Below are 5,983 nucleotides of genomic sequence, written 5' to 3' on the forward strand. Positions count from 1 at the left end.
CAGGGCCCATCGGGGCTTTCGCAGGTGTCGCCCCTCTGCGCCTCGGCCCGGGGCGGCGGTGCCACGGAGCAGCGTGGGTAGAGACCGGAGGGGTGTGCTGCTCTGTGGGACTGTGGAGCTGTGCTCGCCTGAAGCGTTTCTGGCTGCTTTATGGTCTGTCGAGCAATAGTCGGGTTCGTGCCTGGTCGGCGATGAGCGGTCTTGTAAGGTTTAGTAGTTAAGTAGCAGGGCTTGCAGTTAGCCCTAATTTCTATTGCAGCTGCTGGTTACAAGTTGATTTAAAGCCATGAGCAGTGCAGAAATTTGTGCTGCCGAAGTGCTGATGCTCTGCTAATTCTCCGGGTCTTGGGGCTCTAGAAGCAGGAGAACACTGAGTGGCCAAAGCCTCAGTGATACCCTTAGTGTTCTTGCTGACAGAATGCAAGAGCGTTTTCATCAGTTTGTGAGTGTTGTCTGTTTGGTTTGCAGATAGTGTACTAAGCTTTATATTGCTTGGTTTGTTCTTTTGTTGTTCGTAAGCATGTTCTTAGGGTAGTCTCAAAAACCAGTGATCTAGATAGATAAAATAAATCCTCCATGGACTTGCTGTAATTGTAAAATTACCAGCTTCTCTTTTGAAGCTGATGTAAGGTTATTCAGCCTGGAAGCATGTATTGGCAGCTACCATCTGTTCAAATATTAGTATTCCTCACTACAGGGCAAAACCTGAGGTCTTGTTGCTTTGGTGTTGTTATTGTTGTTTTCATTATAGATCTGTTTAAAGAGTTCTGGAAAGTGTTAAAGTTAAGTCTTCTGTATTTGTGTCTTGCAGTCATTCATTCTGCTGTGCTTGGTTAACATTACCTCGTGAGCAAAGAAGGATAAATAATTTACCATTCTCATTATGCTTTTAATAAATAACAAATGGGAGTGCTCCTCAGCTGCAACTGGAATCTGTCATGTTACACTATATTTAATAGGGGATTTGTTTTTATTCTGTAGGAGAACAGTCACAATAAGGCTTTTGATTATAGACTGCAGCTATCTTCTTGGCTTTTATTGACTTGATTTAAAAATTCATGTAAAATACCAGATGAGCTCACTGTTCCACTTAGGTTTATGGATTTTCCCAGAAAAGAAATGTGTACTTTGGACCCTTTTTAATATGGCATTTAAAATCTTGTGCTCCTGTAACTTGACTAAGACTTGTATTAGAGACCTTTGATTGCACTTAATAATGTGCTAATAATTTTTTCATAAAGAAAATATTTCTTTGAATGTATTTGCAGATATATTTAGAAAGCTTTCAGAATCATGAAAGTAATTATATTTTTTTTACAGAAGTTTACTTTTTGAGTATTTTCAGCATTAACTGAAAATGAGAGGGTCTTTAGGTCCAAATCTTGGCAAGAATTGACACTACAGTCACTGTGATCAGGCTTAAACCTGAGATGGGATTGTAAAGTGTTTCCAAGGGTAAGGCAGAACAATGCTCTGTGTTAAAAAGAATGGCATCTGCAAAGAGAATCATATTTTCAGTTTAGCTTGCTTGGTTTAGAGAGTCTTTGTATTCTAGAACAGTATTCTATGAATGTTTGTTTACAATAAAAGTTTGCAGCATTCTACTTTGCGAAGTACAGACTTTTCTTTCTAGTAAGAGGTATACTATCTACCAGGCTCTAAACCATGTTTATTTATAAGTTTCACAAGCACTTCATAAATATAGGTCATTGAATCTTGTGTGCTGCTTGTTTCTGTAAGAGAGACGCTTGCTGTCCGCATCTGTATTTTTCTAGATGAAGGTATATCTATAATCGTTTTCAAAAGGTATTTTTTAATCATCAGTTAATCAAAACAAAAATCCTTTTAACTTTATGAAATCTTGCTGTCAAATGGACTGTGTTTCTTTTAAAACAGCGTGAAACAGTGTTTTGAATGCCTAACATGAGAGTAAGGAAGAGAGAAAGACTCACATCGTACTGTTGTATGGCAACACTAGTGGGAATGCAGTAGAGTAATATTCTTGTTTTGAACCAAGTGAGGTTTTGCTAGCTCTTAAATTCTGTAGACCTGCCTAACTTAAAATTTACTTTCGATTTAACATTTTGCCTAATTTAGCATCTATTGGTAAATATGTAATGCGTAAGGTCACTTGCAAATAAAAGTAGAATATGTAAACACTGAAGCAGTTCAATGCTTTCTTTTCTCTCTTACCTTACTGGCTCCAAAAAAAAGAAGTGTTGTGTATTTGGGCTCCTGGAGCAGAAATTTCCATCATAATTGCAAAATTTGAAGGGTGGGAATTATTTTTTGCAAACCTTAAGAGAATTTATATTCCAAGTCTTGAATTGTGTTTGTGCTATCGACTGGTGTTGATAATGGTGTTTAAATTGGCTTGAATTCTGTGGCTAAGCTTAAATATAAAAAAGTAGAGAAAAAAATAATCCATCAAACTTCTTTGTCTTATACCAACATCTGATGAATATCTCATACTGGATAGGTGTAATTAAATTGGTTTTGAACTTGAAATTAATGCCCATATATGCTTTACAACAAGTTTAATTTGAAAGTGCCTGTTTGCACCTGATAGGTATGAGGAATCAGTACTTAATTGAACGGTTTCTTTAAAAGGGATTTGTTAGTCCACTACTCTAATTCCCTACTGAGTTCTTTAGAGTTTAAAACATACTACATTCCAGACTCCATAATGCCAAATATTGCAGAACTTCTTTTTTTCATAAACCCGCTGAGAAGAATGCAGGCCCAGTGGTGGGCTAATGCCAATCTTTTTGAGGAAATGCTACCAAAAAATCCACTTTGCTGACCCCTCTCAAATTAACTGAAACAGGTCTTCTACATGAAGATGAAACCACTGTAGCAAATAGGCACCTTTTTTAGATAAATGCTACCTAGAATTTACTCTTCATCAGAATGTTTAGAAACATGAACTTCTTTTTCCTTATGGGATTTTTTTTTCACTTGAGCAGGTAGCCATTGTGTTATGAGGGTTCTCTTTACTATTAAAACTAAAAATAAGATTTCTGATGTGTGAAACATTTTGTGTTGACATTGCTTTAAATGGACTATAACAGTTACAAGATTGTTCAGGATTGTCATCTTCAACATGCCTTCTATTTAAAAACTGTCTGTGAAAGACAAATTCCAGAGTTTGTAGTAGGTTGTTTTCAACAATTTTTTTCTTCAAAAACAAACAAATCACAATACATTACTGCTTTTTGAGGAGCTTTTTAGTGTTAATTGTCTGCTTTGATTCAGACCCCTCTTAAAGTAATAACAGAACAGTTAGATTAAGCATTTTGATTTGACTGCTGTTGAAAATGTTTATGGTTCTTGATTCCTGCTAGAAACTATAGGAAGTGTTAAACTGACTGTTATTAAGCTGATTTATTTGTAGTACATTTTAGTTTATAATTAGATAAAACAACAAATTTGAGCTTAGTTTCCTCATGGAAGTTGTGGTTAATCACTACTGCAAATGTGGCAGTGAATACATAATAAAAAGCTGCAACATTTTGACAGCTTCCATCAAATTTGCATTATTTTCAGATGAAAGCATAAGGAAATTAATTTATTTTGTTGTTTCATCCTGATTCATTAAAATACTTGAATTTTTTTTGTCATCTGAATTGCATACTAAGACAAAAATAATCATGTGTTTGGTAGGTGCTAAAGCAATTCCAAGCTTTCACCTTATATTAATGTGGTAGTGAAAGTATTAAGAAAATTCATTATTTTATATAATGTGTGCTTCCCTGAAACGTCAGAATATCAGCTGTTGTTCACAGTAGAAGTATTACTACTAAGGAGTGCTGTGTCAATGCTGGTTTTTACACACTGTCAGCCTGGCTCCTAGTAAATCTCTCAGTTTACCATTTGCTGCGTGTTCCTTCACAGCAAGGCTGTTCATTGCTGCCTTAGTCAATAGTATGAGCCCTCCCAAAGCATTAAGGAAAACTGTAATCTTTAATGACACTGACATTTAATGTGCTTTTCTTCACCCCTCCCTTTGGTTACTATTCCTTTGAAGAGTTCTTCCCCAGGAGAGAGCTTTTATTTATTTTATGTATTTTATTTTTAAGACCACCTGGCTTTTTGCACATATGTTTGGTTTCATTAATGTGTAATGTGTCTTCTGCTGATGCCTTGGTAACAGCATAATGGTGTTGGTGAGTCGTGAAACAGATATTTAATCTGGGCTTCTTTGTCTCCTATGGGTGGTGTACCCAGCTTCTGCCTGCTGGCTTCCTAGTGAGAGAGAACACTAGGAAAGAAGAAAGTTGTGAATGGCAAGTGTTTTACACAGATGGTGTGCTTATGAGTGCCCATTTGACAGGCTCTGGGAGAAGTTTAGCTGAGGGACTTTATTTTCAGCTCTTTCAGGAATAACTCATGTAACAGTGTATCAGAAAGAGCTTGTTTTTTGATAGCTGAGAAGTTACATGTGCAGTTATTTACTCATAAATCTCTTGTCCGTTTAGGCTGAGATAGATATTTAATGTATAGATTGACAGTCTTGTAAATAAAATTCCATAATCATTTTGGTTTGGACTTTTTTCCTTTTACTGTTAAAATTACTGCAGAATATAGGCGGGTTCACTGGAAAAGATGTAGGAAAGGAGTTAAGTGGAACATTTCTTACAGGAGTGGAAGCATGTTAGTAGGATGTATTCCTCCCCTCTGTCTCCCCAAGCATACTCCTTTGCTTATTGTAAATTTGTGTGATGGTCCGAAGGGACAGCTAGAAATGCATCTGAACATTTGGAAGTTAATCAGTGGGCTTTCAATTGTTTTTTCTCTGTGTGAGCCAGCATCACCTGCTGCACTTCATAATGTAGCTGACTTTTTTGTCTGTTATCACAGATATGTGGAATGGTGTGTCTTCTGGCCTGGTTGCTCACTTGATGTACTTAAAGTATTTGCTTCAAACAGAGAGCCCTAAGATTTGTACAGAAATAGTAAAATACATTAAAACCCAACAAATAAGCTTTTCCTCAGCCTTTGTAATTAAACAAGGCTAAGTAGTATTTTTGAAAAATGATGTTTTTGGAAAAAAACTTTCATGGAAAAGTTTATTTCCATGGGGTGTGCAGCTGAAAACAATAAGTGGAACTGGTGATGTGAAATTCTGTGGTACCTGTGAACATCAAGGCAGATTGTGAGTTTTCAGTGGAACTAGGAATGTGTCTTTCAAACTTAAAATTAAAGCTAGTCGACAGAGGGGAATATGTGGCAGAAGAGTTGTTCCCGTTTTGCTTTCAGCTGTGTTTCAGTCTTTGCTTCTGTTGGGTGTATTTGGGTGCACTTTCTTTGACTTAGAAAAGTCAAGGTGTCCAGGCAGCATTTTTGCATCCCTGTTAAGAAGCCTGTGTCAGTGTGAAGGCTGGAATCCAAAGAATCAGGAATTGGAAGTGACCTTGGCATTGTTGCCAGTATAGTGGTGTTGGGTATGGCTTACTTGGTGGTCAGAAAAGAGGAGAGTGGTGGGAACAATGAAAGCAAGTGTGTTAGCGTAGATGACTTTGAGACCTCTGAGAGGTCAGCTGGGATGATGAACTATAAAGAACTGTTTCTGTAATACAATTTTTTCAAGATGGCAGTATTTTAGGTTATTAAGTGTAGAATAATGACATGTAATAGTTGCAATGTAGAGCTGAAAGCATTCTCAAAATGTGTGGTTTTCTGTGTACATCATGTTTGTGTTTGGTAGTTAAAAATAAAACAAATTTCTGCATAAAATTTTCTGCAGAAAAAAAACCTCAAAATGTCCATTTTTATTCATGTGGGATCTTTTTTGTTTCTTAAGTCTGTGCAGTTTCTTAGAAGGGGCTGAGTGGTTTTTTTTTTTTTTTTTTTTTTTTGGTTGGTTTTTTTTTATTTGTTTGGTTGGGTTTTTTTGTTGTTTTTTTTTGATAGTAATTAATAGACAGAAAAATAACACCTTCTTGCTGTCTGAACAATTGAATTTCTCCCACATGTTCCTGCT

Source organism: Acanthisitta chloris, unplaced genomic scaffold, assembly GCF_000695815.1.
Source record: "Acanthisitta chloris isolate BGI_N310 unplaced genomic scaffold, ASM69581v1 scaffold43087, whole genome shotgun sequence".
NCBI lineage: Eukaryota > Metazoa > Chordata > Aves > Passeriformes > Acanthisittidae > Acanthisitta > Acanthisitta chloris.